General features: G+C 47.7%; 1 protein-coding gene across 1 annotated transcript in view; it reads right to left on the bottom strand.

Moving 5' to 3' along the window:
• ALCAM (activated leukocyte cell adhesion molecule) overlaps positions 1-15,061 on the bottom strand; it is a 172,202-nt gene extending 157,141 nt beyond the window's left edge. The window contains exon 1 of the mRNA XM_056858330.1: positions 14,986-15,061. The gene's annotated coding sequence lies outside the window, so the exon portion shown is untranslated. The remainder of the gene's footprint in view (positions 1-14,985) is intronic.
• Positions 15,062-17,362: the final 2,301 nt, after the last annotated feature.

Genomic DNA, 17,362 nt, shown 5'->3' with positions numbered 1-17,362 from the left:
GCTGAAGATGGACACGATTCCATCTTCCTATGCTTTTCCTAAGGGGCTGCTGATCATCAAGAACAAAATTTCAGCGAGCTGCAGTGACAGGGAAAATGGATGCCCTTCTATTAAAGAGTTCAAAACTGTGTGACTGAGTACAGAACATAATTCTTATATTTTATTATAAAAATACTTGTGGATCTGTGTAAAGTGCTATCAAGTCGCTTCCGTCTCATGGCAACCCTATGAAGCAATGTCCTCCAAAACATCCTATTGTTAACAGCCTTGCTCAAGTCTTGCAGAGTGAAGGCTGTGGCTTGCTTTACAGAGTCAATCCATCTCATGTTGGGTCTACCTCTTTTCCTGCTGCATTCAACTTTTCCTAGCATTACTGTCTTTTCCAGTGAGACTTGTCTTCTCATAATGTGACCAAAGTACAATAGCCTCAGTTTAGTAATTTTAGGGACAGTTCAGGCTTGATTTGATCTAGAACCCATTCATTTGTCTTTCTGGCAGTCCAAGGTATCCATAAAACTCTCCTTCATCACCACATTTCAATGGAATCAACTTTGTGCCTGTCAGCATACTTCGTCTGCACAAAATTGTTCAAGTAGATCACTGATATTTGGTATGCACAAGTCAAGCTTCCAAGGTATTCTGAATTCCCTAAGCTGATTTCTTAGTGAAACTGAACTGTGTAAGAAGACAGTGTTCCAGCACGGAACAAGTCAAGGTAGCATGCAACAGTGCAATATTTGGAGTCAGCTGCATTCTGGGTAAAAAGAGCATGCAGTAACAAAGTGCAATTTTTTTATCATACTAACGACACATTACCTCTGAGATAAAGATTTGCTTATCTATGAAGTGCACTGGGTAGCACTGAGCAAGATACTGTCAGCTAACTACTTTGAAGGATTGTATAATATTTTATACAGCAGTGGAATAATTCTTGAATAACAGCATGATCAATAACCAAATTGAATGAAAATACTTGGATTTAGTGTGATTTGCTTCCTTCTAAGACAATGGGATTGTCATTCTCATCCTTAATACATCTGCTTTGAAACAAGTCTCATCTGATTCATCTAGATAACTGTGAATGGTACAAAAACAATATGATTGCTATGATATCAACCCAGTTACTTTCTCAAGATCAATTTAATTAGGGGGATAATTGTCAAAATGCATTCAGAGCCAGCAGATTATTACAAACAGCATACTATTTGTATACCTATGTGCCCAGAATTCTAATCTAAAATTCATTCTACAAACCTTACCACACTATATAAAGAACACAAAAGAGCATGGCTACTGGATCAGACAGGGGTCCATCTAGTCTAGCATCTTGTCTTCAAAGCAGCTAGCGATGTGCACCCAAGATACCCACAATCAAGCACTGTTGCATTCCACAGATGATGCTTCTGAAGGTTATAGTAAATCATCACAGCTATCACAGTTAATAGGCCTATCTCTTGGATTTTTCTACTATTATTTTTCTAAAGTCATTTAAAAATCATTATAAATTTTTTTGAAAATATTAAATATGTAAAAAAGAAAAAGAAATACCCTTTACGCATTCATGGAAACAATAATAATTTGGATCTCATGTGACAGCTTCAACATTTTTCTTCATAAAACCTGGATCTCATTTCTAATAATATAAATTTTAAATAATCATTTGCTTAGGTCCGTGTTGGCGAACCTATGGCACGCGTGCCGACACTGGCACGCGTAGCCCTCTCTGCCGGCACGCGCCCGGTCGCCTCCACTCAGCCCCCGGGGAAGCAGCCTTCCTTCCCCTTCCCTTCCCGGGCTGGAGGCGAGGGGTCGAGGCGCGGCTTTGCCTGGCCCCGCGCCACGGGCGGTCCACAGCGACTACGGATTGGGGGCGGGGACAGCGGGCGAGCCGGCAGCAGTCGCCCTCAGGGCCCGCCTGCCCGCCCGCCCGCTGCAAAAGGCCCCTGAAGGCCGGGCCGCCACCTGCGGCGCCTCCCCCTCTCGGCCAAGAGGAGCCGCCGCCGCCCTGGTTCTGCCCAGCGCGCAACCCAGCCGAGGGCCTGTGAAGCGGAGCCGGGGAGCGGGAGCGGCCCGTGCGGTGGGGGGGGGGCGTGCTGCGGTGGCGGCCGGCGGGACTTGCGCCCAAGCAGCCCCCGGAGCCTCTGGGAGGAGGAGTAAGAAGGCTCCTGGCCCAGACTGGGCTCCGCTGCAGCTGCCAGAGAAGCGCAGCGCAGCACGGCCCTTTCTGAAGCCGCAGCGTGCAGGAACGCTGCGGCCCCTTTAAACCCCCTCTCGCCATCGGCAAGAGGAGGCGGGAGGCGGGAGGGAGGAAGACGCTTCCCCCAAGCCGGGAAGGCGAAGCGTCCCTGCACGCCGCGCGGCACAGGGGTTGAAACCTCTCTCGGCCGCCGCAGAGGGAGGGAGGGGAGGGGGGGGAAGAAGAGGAAAAAGCCAATCGCTCCCTCCCGGGGCCGGAGCATCCACGTGGGAGCCGATCAGGTGGAGGACTTTTGTGGACTTGGGGGTGGGGGGGGGGGAGAGGTGGGAAAGCTGAAGCCCGGTCGCAGGGAGCCGGCTGTGTGTGTGTGTGTGTGAAGGCTTTTCTCTCTTTTCTTCCTTTTTCAGTCACTCTCCTATTCTTTCTCTCCTCTTTCCCCTTCTCTTTCCCCTTCTCTTTCCCCTTCTCTTTCTCTTTCCCCTTCTCTTTCTCTTTCCCCTTCCCCTTCTCTTTCTCTTTCCCCTTCCCCTTCTCTTTCTCTTTCCCCTTCTCTTTCTCTTTCCCCTTCCCCTTCTCTTTCTCTTTCTCTTTCCCCTTCTCTTTCTCTTTCCCCTTCCCCTTCTCTTTCCCCTTCCCCTTCTCTTTCTCTTTCCCCTTCTCTTTCTCTTTCCCCTTCCCCTTCTCTTTCTTTCCCCTTCCCCTTCTCTTTCTCTTTCTTTCCCCTTCTCTTTCTCTTTCCCCTTCCCCTTCTCTTTCTCTTTCCTCTTTCTCTTTCTCTTTCCCCTTCTCTTTCTCTTTCCCCTTCTCTTTCTCTTTCCCCTTCCCCTTCTCTTTCTCTTTCCCCTTCTCTTTCTCTTTCCCCTTCTCTTTCTCTTTCCCCTTCCCCTTCTCTTTCTCTTTCCCCTTCCCCTTCTCTTTCTCTTTCCCCTTCCCCTTCTCTTTCTCTTTCCCCTTCTCTTTCTCTTTCCCCTTCTCTTTCTCTTTCCCCTTCCCCTTCTCTTTCTCTTTCCCCTTCTCTTTCTCTTTCCCCTTCCCCTTCTGTTTCTCTTTCCCCTTCCCCTTCTCTTTCTCTTTCTTTCCCCTTCTCTTTCTCTTTCCCCTTCTCTTTCTCTTTCCCCTTCTCTTTCTCCTTCCCCTTCCCCTTCTCTTTCTCTTTCCCCTTCTCTCTCTCCCTCCCTTTCCCTCTCCCTCCCTCCCCCCTCTCCCTCCCTCTCTCTCCTTTCCATGCTTCCTTTCTGCCTTCTTTCTGTCCTTCATTCTTTCCTTCCTTCCTTCTTTCTGTCCTTCCTTCCTTCCTTCTATCTGTCCTCCTTTCCGTCCTTCTTTCCTTCCTTCTTTCCGTCCTTCTTTCCTTCCTTCTTTCTGTCCTTCATTCCTTCCTTCTTTCTGTCCTTCATTCCTTCCTTCTTTCTGTCCTTTCTTCCCTTCCTTCCTCCTTTCCTTCTTTCTGTCCTTCATTCCTTCCTTCCTTCTTTCTGTCCTTCATTCCTTCCTTCTTTCTGTCCTTCATTCTTTCCTTCCTTCCTTCTTTCCTTGCTTCTTTCCTTCCTTCCTTCTTCCCTTTCTTTCCTTCTTTCTGTCCTTCCTTCCTTCCTTCTTTCCTTCTTTCCTTCCTTCCTTCCTTCTTTCCTTCCTTGCAGATCCACCGCAGGCTGCAAGCTGCGCCCCCCTGGCACCTTGGTTGCCTGGGCCCACCGCTGGCTGCCTTCCCACCTGGGAGGAGGGGGAAGACCTGGGGGAGCTGAGACACCCTCCAAGCCTTCTCTGCATAGCCTCCCCTAAGGTTGCCAACCTCCAGGTGGTGGCTGGAGATCTCCTGCTATTACAACTGATCTCCAGCCAATAGAGATCAGTTCCCCTGGAGAAAATGGCCACTTTGGCCATTGGGCTCTATGGCTGTGCAGTCTTCCTCCCCAAACCCCGCCCTCCTCAGGCTTCACCCCCAAAACCTCCCGCCAGTGGTGAAGAGGACCTGTCAACCCTAGCTTCCCCCCACACACACACCAGGAGATCTACGCCCGGTATGGCCCCCGAACAATGTTATAAATATGCAAATGGCCCTTGGCAGAAAAAAGGTTCCCCACCCCTGTTCTAAACTAAAACCTCACTATTCAGGTTAAATTGCCGCATTGGCACTCGGCGATAAATAAGTGGGTTTTGGGTTGCAGTTTGGGCACTCGGTCTCTAAAAGGTTCGCCATCACTGGCTTAGGTATTAAGACCCTAGGGATGCAGTCCTTAGTTACTCTTTTTTTTCTTCAAAGTCCCAACAATGTATGTAAATGTAATTGGGTACAAAATTTCAGCCTTAGAATTTTGACCTACATGTCTTAAAAGGCCTTGTTTCCCACAGCATTAGTCCCTTCATTGAGTTTCTGAAATGTAATTAGTAATTCCTAAAGAACAGATGAGATTTCAAGCCTCTGGGTCTTCATTTACCTAAAATAGTAACAAGTAGCAAAGTTCTAGTTAGGCACACTAAAATAAGAAATTATTATTAAAATGTTTCAGAATATTGCAGTGAAGAAATGTGAATACAATGATATATATAATCTACCCTTCATACTAGTGTGGTTACACTTAGATTGTGTGAGCTGTCAAATAGCTGTTTTATAATTTAAAACTGCTATATTATTAATTTTAATTAACTGACAGTTTTAGAAAAGAAAATGATGCATATGTATTGAAGGTGGGCGGACACTTGACAACAAATGAGTTTGATGTATATATTGGATATAAAATTTAATTGGATTGACTTATAGTGTTTAACAAGTATCTGGCAAATAGGTGTGTGCATTGAGGGTTTTTTTTTTTGTATTTTTCATGTTCAGGTTTATTAAATCTGAAGATTTTGGGGTTAATAAACGCAAACCCAGAAAATGCCCAAAATATTTGGCTCAAATACGAAGAAGGAGCATTCCTTTACCTGCCACCTGCCTGATCCACACTTGGAGGCCAGAGCCAGCAATCCACTCACCAGCATTGTGTAGTGGTTAAGAGCAGTGGTTTGGAGTGTGTGGAGTCTGATGTGGAGAACTGGGTTTGATTCCCCACTCATCCACACGAGCAGCGGAGGCTAATCTGGTGAACTGGATTTGTTTCCCCACTCCTCCGCATGAAGCCAGCTGGGTGACCTTGGGCAAGTCACACTCTCTCAGCCTCACCTCACCAGCCTCACAGGGTGTCTGTTGTGGGGAGGGGAAGGTGATTGGAACCCAGTTTGATTCTGCCTTGTGGTAGAGAAAGTCGGCATATAAAAACCAACTCATCTTCTTCTTCACATAGGAAGGCAGAGACATTCCTTTCACTGCCACCTGTGCGCTCCAGTCAGAGCAGGCAGGAGCGAAAGGAACACGCCTGCTTTCCACCTATCCAAGACAATTGCCAGTTCCAAGGTGGTTCCTGTTCACCAAGAGCAGCGTTTAAGGGTGCATTTTGGGCTCCAACAGGAGGTGAGAAAGTTGTGCTCCATGGGTGGAAATCCTTCTACCCATGAAAATGGATGCAAACTAAGACAAGTTGTGTATTTAGCTCTCTCTGTGTTGTCAAGAGCTACAGCTACATGACTGCAATGTCACAATAGTTACATTCATGCTACAGGTATGTTTTGATACCCTCTCAGGCAGATAAACCAATGCAAATGTTTATGACCATGTTTCTAGTCCAGTAATTTAAAGGAGGTGTGCTTCAATACTAATTTATATTTGCTGTGATGCAGCAGCTCCTCTGTGTATGTGTTTGCATGAGAGGGACATGCACAGGGAGCTAAGGCTCCCTATTTTCTTCTGCAAGTTAGGAAAGGCTGTATGTACCTGTGAGGAGTCATCACTGTAAATGACGTAACATTCACTGAAGTAGATGGGAACAGAGAAGTCCAAGCATGTGTTGAACTCCACACTGGAACCTTATAAATCTTTTGTTCATGTCCTTACCTGGAACTACCAAATACTTCAATGTGAAAATATTTCAAGTATATTAGCACTGTATAATGAAAGTCATTGCAGTGTAGTGGTGTCAAATTAGGAGCTGGGAAACTCAGATCTGAATCCCTACTGTGCTATGGAAACTTGCTGGATAACCCTGGGTCTAACCTGCCTCTCAGGGTTGTTGTGAAGATCCATTAGAGGTGAATATAAATTGCAGATAAGCTGCTTTGGGTCTCCTTGGAGAAGAAAGGCAGTGTATAAATCAAGTAAGCAAGCACGCATTGCACCTTTAACCTTCATCAGCAGTTTATGATAGTGCTCAGTTTCAGAAAATGGTATTCAACAGTAAGGGATTAAGCTATTTTACAACTATTTGACTTGTGTACTTATGAAGTAATCTTATGCAGAACTACAATCTACTGCAGTTCATGAGTCACAATGAAAGCATATAAAATGCTTAAAGATGCACAATGTCCATACATGTGTATTTCACTAATGATAAATGCCATGTTATTACCTATTACCAGGTTATATTTTTCAGACTGTACTAAGACATGTATAGGAGATTACAGCATAAAAGGATGAACAAGCTGGTTGTAAGGCCCTGATCCAAAACAGTATCCCTTTGGATATCAATGGGGTGAACTACATGCAAGTACATTCAGCACTGTGATATCACACTCTTAATTTAGCATCTTCCTAAGGGCCAAGAGAAAAACCAGTGCAGAAGTGTAAGTGGATAATAGCACCAAGATGAGAAGATTTAGCTGCAATTAAGCTGAAATGAATAATGCAAATAAAAAAACATCTATAAGAGGAGAAATAAAATTAATTGTTTTTGTTCCCCCCCGCTTACTATCTTCGGAGAAGCTTAATATTTCACAACTAAATCCACTGAGGTTTCAAATGCTTTTTAACCAAACATTATAGAATCATTCTAAACAAGTGATAACCTCTGCAACACAGCCTGTAGCTTATTCTCTCCTTCATCATTTTATCACTTTAAAAAATTAATCAGTGTGTTTCTTATCTGTGGAAATAACAACGGAGCTAATAGATACACTGTTGCTTTTCTTAACCTGTGAGTTTTAACTTTCAAGAACAGTAATTTAATCTTAAACTACGCAGATATTTGCCAGAGAATTACCACTTTTAAGTGGCAGATAAACATCCAACACACTATAATTGAGTAAGAATTAAACCATGGTCAACCAAAGAAAATTTGGGATCTTAGTGCACGGGCCATAAATGCTAAACTTTTGACTATGGCAACTGTATGTCATCTTTTCACCCCAAAGAAACAAGTAGTATCAAAATTCATGCCAAAAGGTTTCAAGTCCATAATAATAAAAAGATCGGCACATCTGTCAGCCGGCCATCTGCCTGCCTGTCTGTCTGTGGAAAGTGTAACTCATAAGCAAATAAAGTTAGGAGCCTCATAATTGGCCACCAGTATCAGGGTGAACATAGGAGATGCAGTGACAAACATAAAAGGGAACTGGAACATCCTGGCCCATGTTTTCTCAAGAACCCCTCCCCCAGCTCCATGCTATCTGCATTGAAAGGTACTGAAGAAGAAGAGTTGGCTTGTATACCTTGCTCTTCTCAACTGTAAGGAGTCTCAAGGCAGCTTACAATTGCCTTCCCTTCCCCCCACAACAGGCACCTTGTGAGGTAGGTGGGGCTGAGAGAGTTCTGAGAGAACTGTGACTAGCCCAGTCACCCAGCAGGCTTCACATGGAGGAGCGGGAAATCAAACCTGATTCTCTAGATCATCAGAGTCTCACGCTCTTAACCACACCACCACATGGTTTTAACTACTACACCACGCTGGCTCTGTTGTCGCTGGTAGGCATAACCCATAAGAAAATGAAGCTATGCATTTGAAAAAAGGCCACCAAGTTCAGGATGATCACAGAAGTTGAAGCCAAAAATGAAGGGAACTGGAATATCCTGGACTGAGTTATCTTCAGAAGCCCTTCCTCATGCTATAGTTGTCTTTTCATGGCAGGACACCTACAGGAAGGTGATGTGACTTGCAAAGCCAAAAATGATGGGAATCTGAACATCTTGACCAATGCTGTCTCAAGAAACCCCTCATCCCCAGGCAATGGAAGCTAAGATTCTTTATTTGTGACATGCATAACATATTAGAAAATAAAGGTAGAAATTTCAAGCTGGCCACTGCCTTCAGGATGATGGTGAGAGTTATAGTGCTAACAATGAAGGGAATGTGCAGTTTCCAATGGAAGCAAAACTTTATTCATGAGAAGCCAGGAAAGTCAGGCAGCACAGACTGGGAAGGTAGAAAATATCTCTGATACAAGAAAGAAACGATTAGCAACTTTCCTGATCTATCAGAGCCTCTGTGCTGTAGTGGTTAGATCTAACAGACCTAGGCTCAAATTACCAATCTACCATGGAAGCTTCCCAGGTGAACTTGGGCCAGTCACATTCTCAGCCAGACCCACCTCACAGGGTTGTTGTGAGGATAACATGGAGGAGAGGATAAAATGAAGGAGAGAAGAATGATGTAACCATTGGTGAAAAACGGCAGTACAAACATGGAAGATGGAACATGTTTGTGCGTTAAGTGCTGCCAAGTCACTTCCAACTTAAGGCGACCCTATGAATCAATGTCCACCAAAATGTCCTATTGTTAACAACTTTGCTCAGGTCTTGCAAATTGAGGGCTGTGGAGTCCTTGACTGAGTCAATCCATCTCATGTTGGGTCTTCCTCTTTTCCTGCTGCCTTCAACTTTTCCTAGCATTATTGTCTTTTCCAGTGCATCTCATCTTCTCATAATGTGACCATAATGTGTATGATAGGATGCAACATATCCCCTCTTTTACAAAAGAAAGGGGGTTCAAGAACTTCCCAGAACTATTACAGACAGTACTGAAACTACCATTAGACACTGCAAGTGCATCGAGTTATGGGGTTGGTGAGCAGAGCAAGCAGACACACACCTCTAGTGATATATATTTATCCAGCATATTTATTTATCCAACTAAGGCTTCCAGGTCTCCTTGCATACATGCAGTCTGTGTCCATTTTGTAGGCAAGGTGCTACTGCCACGCAGACACACACAATCAGCCTTAACTGCTGGAACTCTGATCATTGGTAAGTTTACGAAGCTATTTTTTTTTTTATGAAAAGGCAAAATCCTTACAGTTCAGTGCTAATTTTGCATCAATCAGTTGAAGACAAACAAGCTACAAAACTAGTCAGCTTTGGACAAATGCCAATCATAACTGACTCACTGAAAGGTATCTGCTTTCAGTTTGTTTATATATTCCAACAGTGTACAAGGAAGTCAAAACATTAAGCAACTTATAACCACAACTGCAACCCAATTAAGCGCTTCCATTCCACTGGCATAAAATTAGTAACTGAACCACATAAAGGTGCTTTTTTTTTTTTTTTTTACAAACAGATCTGATCACTACTTAGCATTAAAAAATGCAATTAATTATACAGTGCATTAAAAAGTGTAAGAAAGACAGCCCCAAAATCTGAGAACACATCCTTATAATCCACCAAGCTGTTGAAGAACAGAGCAATGCACATCACCAGAAGTTCTGTTTCCTTCCATTATATGAGCAGATGATGGAAAACACTACAACTTTGTGTTATGCAATGTGAAACAACTTAATACAGTGGACCCTGTGTGAAAGCTCCATAGAATTCCAATGCACACACGGAAATCCTAGATGAGAGGACCGCATTCACGTGACTGGGGAGGGCAATTTTAAGATCACATTTTAAAAGCACACACGAAGCTACTTGCTCCATTAAAACAAGAGGCGAAGTCCTTGAAAGAAGAAAAACTGTTGGTATATACTGAAGCTTTTGAACTGGCGATAGATTGTGTTCTCTCCAGGATCAGAGGAGCATGCCTATTGTCTTGGGCGCTGTGGAACACAGGCAGGATGGTGCTGCTGCAGTCGTCTTGTTTGGGGGTTTCCTAGAGGCACCTGGTTGGCCACTGTGTGAACAGACTGCTGGACTTGATGGCCTTGGTCTGATCCAGCAGGGCTTTTCTTATGTTCTTATGACTAGGATAAGGGAATAATCAGCAGAATCTAAATACTTCAGTTTGATAGAATTCTGGGTTGGGTCAAGCAGGAATTCTGCAATTTACAAACAGGTCTATAGAAACAGTGTGTTAGAACGTTAAGCTCATTCTTACGTCCATTACCCTGTTAATCGCTACAGTACTCCAGTAAGAAAGGTCAGCATTTTCACCGTCAATTTGCTGATCAGAAGAAGTAGAAGACTGAGGTCAATAGTGGATAGCCTAAATTAATGAAAAAAATGAATTCTGAACCAAGGTCTTCCAATGTCATCCTAAGCTAAGTTACCCCCTTTCTAAGGCCATTAATTTATTTGTTTAAAAGGATGTAACTCTGCTTAGGATAGCACTGTCAATCATTAAATGCACCATCTATACAATCCCTATCACCATCTATGAAAAACAGACTAGCACCAATACAAAAGTAAAAACGTTACAACAAATGCTGAACAAATGTCAATAATTGCTAACCAAATATCAATTGTTTTATTTTCAAACTTCCACAAACATTTAATTGTAAAAATAATGGTTTGGTAAGTCTGCTAAAGTCACCAAATAATATGGTATTTGTTGCCAGTACAGTTATTATGTTCCATGTTTCAGCTTGAGTAGAAAGCTCCCAAGGAGGAGGAAACAGGAGTCAACTAGCCTAGACTCATTTCTTCTTTGGAGTGCAACAGTGATTGGGAATGTTAAATGAACCCTGTAATTGCCTGCTAATTTATCTTGAAGACAACGGGGCTCACTTCCAGGGATTTTTCCCCCCAGAACTGAGATAAAGTATTAAAACTAAAAACTATCTGCTATGTTAAGATACACATGCACACACACACACACACAGAGAGATAGACAGACAGATAATTGGTATGAAGACTGCCCCAATCCCAATTGTAGCGATTTACAGAAATCAGTATACTAAGACGTGACTCCTTATGGGTTCAACTGACTATTTCCAAGGAAGCGTGAATAGAGCTGGAGCCTCAGTTTCTCCTTTCTCATTTCATTCAGTGGCATCACTCATGATGATGAGTTGTGCTTAAGAGCACAAAAATGAAGTTGTCTGTTTTTCAGCATGACATAAAACGAACACAAAGTTTCTTCTTCTTTTGTCAGAAGAAATAAGTGATTCTTCCTGAATAGATATATTTGAAAAACCTAGTAATTAAATGCTGTTTAAATGCTGTCCCAAATGCTGTTGCACCTAAATCCATTGAAATTAATGGCTTTTGAAGGGTGCAACTCTTTTCAGGGCTGCAGTGGGGGAGTGTGCTACTCTGCTTACTTTCTGGGAACAAGGCCTACTTATATAATAATTTACTTCCAAGTAAACAAGAATAGGATGGCATGACTCTTACCGTAAAGTAAGAGTAGGTTAGCTGATACTACTATATGGGGGGCGGGTAATGTTAAATATTCTGAAACAGGAATTTTTCAAATTCTGCTATGTACTTTTTATTTTAATTATTTCTAACAATAAACCAAGAGAATTGTTTCATAAATTTTAGAAACTCAATATTTTAAATAAAATTATACCTTATGAGGTTAAAAATGCATACATATTATCTTCATCCTGGACATATTTTCCCAGGAAATCCCACTGTGGCTTACTCTCAAGCAGCTGTGTATTGGACTGAAGCCTCGATCTAATCACATAGTCTGTAAGGTGAGAATAATATTTTCATGTTGCGCTATAATTATTTTCCCTGTAAATGCACTGCTATGTAAGAGTCTTGCTAATTAAGTATGGAGTTAAATAACATAACAGAAAACGAGTATTTTCTCCTATTTCAAGGCTACATTGAATCAAATCCAAACTTCCTCAAAATCATCATATCTGACATTCTCTAAAAATGTCTGCTGGAAAATGACTCAAACTTCATTTGTGTTTCCCACTTGCATCTAGAATGGTAGCCTTTAAACAGTTAATAGGGGAGTTCTCCAAATGTACTGTCTGGTGACTAAAGGCAAATGAATCCTCTGCAACATTTCAGTCTTGCCTCTAAAGGCTGGCATACAAAGCATCTCTCTTGGAGCAGTACAAGATGTCACCACAGGCTGACGCTCTTTCTACAAGAATAATGAGATATTCTTCACACTGAAGAAAGCATAGAGTTCACCGTTTGCTTCCCTTGGTTTCAGTTCTGTTTAAATACACTAGACAGTCAGACAAAAAAAAAAAAGTACAAACAGAACTGCCCAGGTTATTTCGAGAGGACTTTAATACCCGTTTCTTTGTCAAGATCCTAAGGAGCTCAGAAAATAATGATCCTAATCAAACTGAACTTGGGCTACAACCCATATGCTCCAGAGAGTTCCAACTGACTTCAGTTTAATGAGACTGCTCCAGAATAGAACAACTGTAGTCTGGAAATCGTATTCACTTAATTAGGAAGCAGGACAGGTGTGTGTGTGTGAGTTCAAATGAATGAGCCCCGTCTTTCAAATTGCCAGCCCTGAAGACTAAAGCCATCTAACAGAAATAGTGTTTACATAATGGGTTTTCCTAGGGTGTTGTTACCAGTCACTCAGATCCATACTGTGTCAATTCTATCACCAATGCCAGAGGGCTGACGGTGCTTAGACCAAAATGAGAACGCCTCTCTTTCCCCTCTCCACACTGACACAGGCAGCCAAGGGAGGAGTCACAGGGACAGAATTGGAATTATTCCCACGGCAGAAGAGCAAAAGGGCTGCCCCTATCTATGACACCATTTGTAGTACAGGCAGAAAACAGATACACTGACAAGTTCCTCTAAAGGGCTTATTATTAGAGATGTTTAAAGTATTAGGGACTGAAAATATACCATCAGAACTGACACACCTTGAAGATCTGGTTTTAGCTGGCAGCCTTCTCCCTGGATTATCTCCTTCACTATTTAACAACAGCCCCCCGCCCCCAAATCTGCTTGCCGCTTGCTCTTTACAAATGCAGGTGAGGTCACCCTTTTCAGCTCCCTCTCCCCCACCACAACCAGAAAGGCAACTTTCGAAGGGAGACAGAAGAAACCCACCCAAGTCAGAGAGGCTTTTCTATTCTGACCAATCTTGCAGAATCCCTCTACAAGTTCAGTGCGGCTGGCGGATTTTTTTGTTTGATTGCACAATCAAACCCAAGCAGGAAGAGAGAGGGGCTACAGTCCAACAAATTGCCCCATAGTGAACGTTGGAAATGTCGCAATCTTTTGATATTTGTACCCAAGAGGAAAGAGAAATAATGCACCCAAGGCACAGCGAAAAATTCAAGGCTCTCTCCCCAATTACTTATCAGAATTTAAACCAGGCTCACGCCCGGATTACATCCCCAACCCACGAAACTAAAGCGGTTTGTGAATCCCACGGGATGCTACTGAACATGCCAGATTCTCATGAACACATGAAGCTGCCTTCTACCGAATCAGACCCTCGGTCCATCAAAGTCAGTACTGTCTACTCAGACCGGCAGCGGCTCTCCAGGGTCTCAGGTGGAGGTCTTTCACATCACCTCCTGGCCTGGTCCCTTTAACCGGAGATGCCTGGGATTGAACCTGGGACTTTCTGCATGCCAAGCAGAGGCTCCACCGCTGAGCCACAGCCCCTCCCTTGGCACCGGAGACTTCAAACGATAACGATAACGCCAGACTCCTAAAAACACACACACTTCCCAGAGCAGCGGTTCTCAAACCTTTTTTTTTTGCTCCATCCCCCCTTTCACCATTGTTCAGAATAGAATCCCCCCTCCCCAAAATAGTCTAACTCAAAAAAAAAAAAAAAAAAAGCTCCAGTTTGACAGATCGCACATAACCTACCGGACATCCCACTTTGTCGAACAGTGGTCCCATCCCTAAAATTCCCCGCGGGGGGGTGTTCCCCCCTTGTCGAGAGCCCCCGTCCTAGAGGAAACGCCGCTCTTAATGGAGGGAGGGGGATCTTGTTGGGTCTTAGGCAGCGAGTCTCACTGTATTTCAGACAGGCAAGGGTTAAATTGTGTGTAAGCAAGCTGACCAGACCCAAGGCGATGTAACCCAGGGCGAAAACGCGCGGTCGCTTGAGCCTCCTTTCTTCCCTGTTCCAGCCAGGATTCAGCCAGGATCGAACGCGCGAACGTTCGAAGAACGTCCGCGCGTTCGATCCTGGCTGAATCCTGGCTGGAACAGGGAAGAACGTTCGTGCGTTCGATCCTGGCTGAACGTTCTTCGAACGTCCGTGCGTTCGATCCTGGCTGAACGTTCTTCGAACGTCCGTGCGTTCGATCCTGGCTGAATCCCGGCTGGAACAGGGAAGAAAGGAGGCTCCAGCGACCGCGCGTTCGCGCCCCTACAGCCGGTGCCAACTAGCTACTGGTTAACCCGGACAGCTGTAAAAGCAGTCGCGCATCGGGCGCTTCTCCTTTGCTCACGGCGTGCGGGCAGCCTTAACCCGCTTCCGCCGTTAATATCCGACGAGCCACTTCCTCCGACAAGGTTAGAACCGTCTCACCCGATCTCTCCCGCGGCCGCGGAGGACGCACGGGCGGTGCGCCTCCACGCGCGCCCGCACATCTGCCGAGAAGCCCCCCCCCCGCAGCCTCAAAGGCACCAGCGGCCAGGTCGGGGGGGGGGGGTGCTGCTCGAAAGCCCCGCGCGCTGCGCACAAGCTCCCCCGCAACACCCCGAGCGGGGCCGGGCAAGGGCAGGGGAGCCCCCCGCGGCCGAGCGAGTCCCTCCCGCCCGAGCGCGAAAGGGAAAGAGGAAGGGGAAGAGGGGCCGGCGCGCTCCTGACAGCTCCCCCTGGGGCGCGCTCCCGCCGGCCCCGCGCTCCCTCACTCACCTGGCCGCGGGCAAAGGGCAAAGAGCAGCAAGGCGAGCAGCAGAGGCGGCGGCGGCGGGCAGGGGCAGCGGGAAGCGGCCGCGGGGCTCTCCATCCCGCCCTCCCGCAAGGCTCCGGGCGCTTCGCCTTCTGGAAGGGAGGCAGGCGAGAAAGCCCCGCCGGGTCGGCCTCTCCCTCGAGGGCTCGCTTCCCCCCGGAGGCGGCCGCGTAACTTTCCGGGCGGCAGGTGCAAGCAGAAGTTGGGCGGCGCAGGCTCCGAGGCGGCGGGCGGGCGGGCGAGGGAGGGAGCGACTGGCTCCAGCCGCCGCCGCCGAGCAGCTGGCTCTTTCCCTCTGGCAGCCGAGCGGCGCTCCAGGACCGAGAGCGGCCGGCGGAGGCGGGGCCCGCCCGGGCAGGACACGCCCCCACCAAGCCCCCTCCCCCTCGCCGAGGAGCGCCAATCCCAGCGCCCGGCCGGCTCTGGAAGACCCCCGCCGCGAGAGGCGAGAGAGCGCGCGCTCCCGCGGCAGGGGCTTCCCCAGTCGGGGAGGAGAGGGAGGCGCGCGGGGAGGGCGCGGGAGGGGACGGAGCAGACACGGGAGGGAGAGGGCGATGCGGGGGGGGGAGGGGAGGGGAGGGGAGGGGAGGGGAGGGGAGGGTCCGGCGCGAGCCCTCTTTGGACCTCGCGCGGCCGTCGGGCTCGGGTTTCGGAGGAGAGGGCCTGCTTGGGGGGGGGGGGTTGCCGACGAAGTATTCCGGGCGAGTGGGAGAAGGGAGCGCGCGCTCTCCGGTGGCAGAGTAAGGCCCCAGGGCCCCCGAGGCGTGCCGACCCGGCCTCCCCGGCGAGGGAGGCGCGCTGGATGGCGGCCGGGGGAGGGGGAGGCTGAAGGGGGGGGGAGCGCCCGGGAGGTTTCGCCTTGGGGGTGCCGCTCTCCGGCAGCGCGGCTTCCCCAGCCACGTTCTCAACGGCAAGCCCCCGTGCAGTATCGAGGGATGGTGGGGGGGGAATGTGCGTCTGGAGAGCGGCAAACCCAAGGCGGAACCTCCCGGGCGTTTTCGCCCCGGGGGTTTCTCCGTGCGGTTCTGATATCTCTCCTGGTTCTTGGGAGACTTGCGGGAGCCCGTTTTCCAATGGCATGGCCCACTTTGGCATGCCGGGCCATGTGACCCAGGAGGGGCCAGCCTGCCAAAAAGACAGCCGCCGTGCTGCGATGAACGGGCCGGGCTCTGAAGCTGCCGCCCTCCGTGCGCTGGCTCGAGCCTCGCTGCGCTGCTCGGCGCGCCGGCTCATTGCTTGAAAAGGGACTTTTCTCCCGCAGGACAGAGAGGCTTACTGCTGCAGCAGCGTGGCTGTTATTTGGGAGATTCGTACTGTGGGGAATGGCCTAAATCTACAGTGACTCGGGGCCACGCCTCCTCCTGGCCAAATCCCTCCCTGGCTGCCATGCCGCTTCAAAGGAGGAAGAGCTGTGTGTGTAAGGTGCCTTCAAGTCGCAGCCGACTTCTGGCGACCCCTTTTGGGGTTTTCATGGCAAGAGACTAACAGAGGTGGTTTGCCAGTGCCTGCCTCTGCACAGCAGCCCTGGTCTTCCTTGGTGGTCTCCCATCCAAATACTAACCAGGGCCGACCCTGCTTCGCTTCTGAGATCTGACGAGATCAGGCTAGCCTGGGCCATCCAGGTCAGGGCAAGAGTAGCTAGTGGCTTGCTTTGGCTGGGCCAACCCGGGTGAGGCGTTGTCTTGCCTCACCCCACCCAATATGGTGTAGTGGTTAGGAGCGATGGCCTCTAATCTTGAGAACCGGATTTGTCCCCCCCACTCCTTCACATGAAGCCAGCTGGGTGACCTTGGGCTAGTCACAGCTCTCTTGGAACTCAGCCCCGCCAACCTCACAGGGTGTCTGTTGTGGGGAGGGGAAGGGAAGGTGATTGTAAGGTGGTTTGATTGTTCCTTAAGTGGTAGAGAAAGTTGGCCTATTAAAAAACCCAACTCTTCTTCTTCTACGGCTGTGCCCCTTCTTCTACGGCTGTTCTGCTGAAGAAGGGGGGGCTGGTCGACGGGACTCTCGCTTCACACGGGACCAGCACGAGTGAGGAGTCTCACTTCGCTTGGGGCAAGTCCAGGCGACATCTCACCTTGCGTTGGGCTGGCTGGGGTGAAGCAGGGTGATTCAGCCCGCTTGATGGCCACACCCTCCCTGCCGTACCACTGTCTCCTTGCCCTGGCTGGCAAGTGGCAAGGGCTCCTGCATGGCCAGCCCGGTTAAGGGGAGTCTCACTTCCTGCGGGGCCTGCCCAAGCAAAGCCAGTAAAATTTGGCCTTGTGAAGGGCTGACCCTAGTCGGGGGCAGGGGGAGATTCTCGCCTCACATGGGGACCTCCAGGTGAGGCAAGGTGAT

The sequence above is a fragment of the Euleptes europaea genome, chromosome 12, assembly GCF_029931775.1.
Source record: "Euleptes europaea isolate rEulEur1 chromosome 12, rEulEur1.hap1, whole genome shotgun sequence".
Lineage (NCBI taxonomy): Eukaryota > Metazoa > Chordata > Lepidosauria > Squamata > Sphaerodactylidae > Euleptes > Euleptes europaea.
This window is presented reverse-complemented; position numbering and strand designations above follow the sequence as displayed.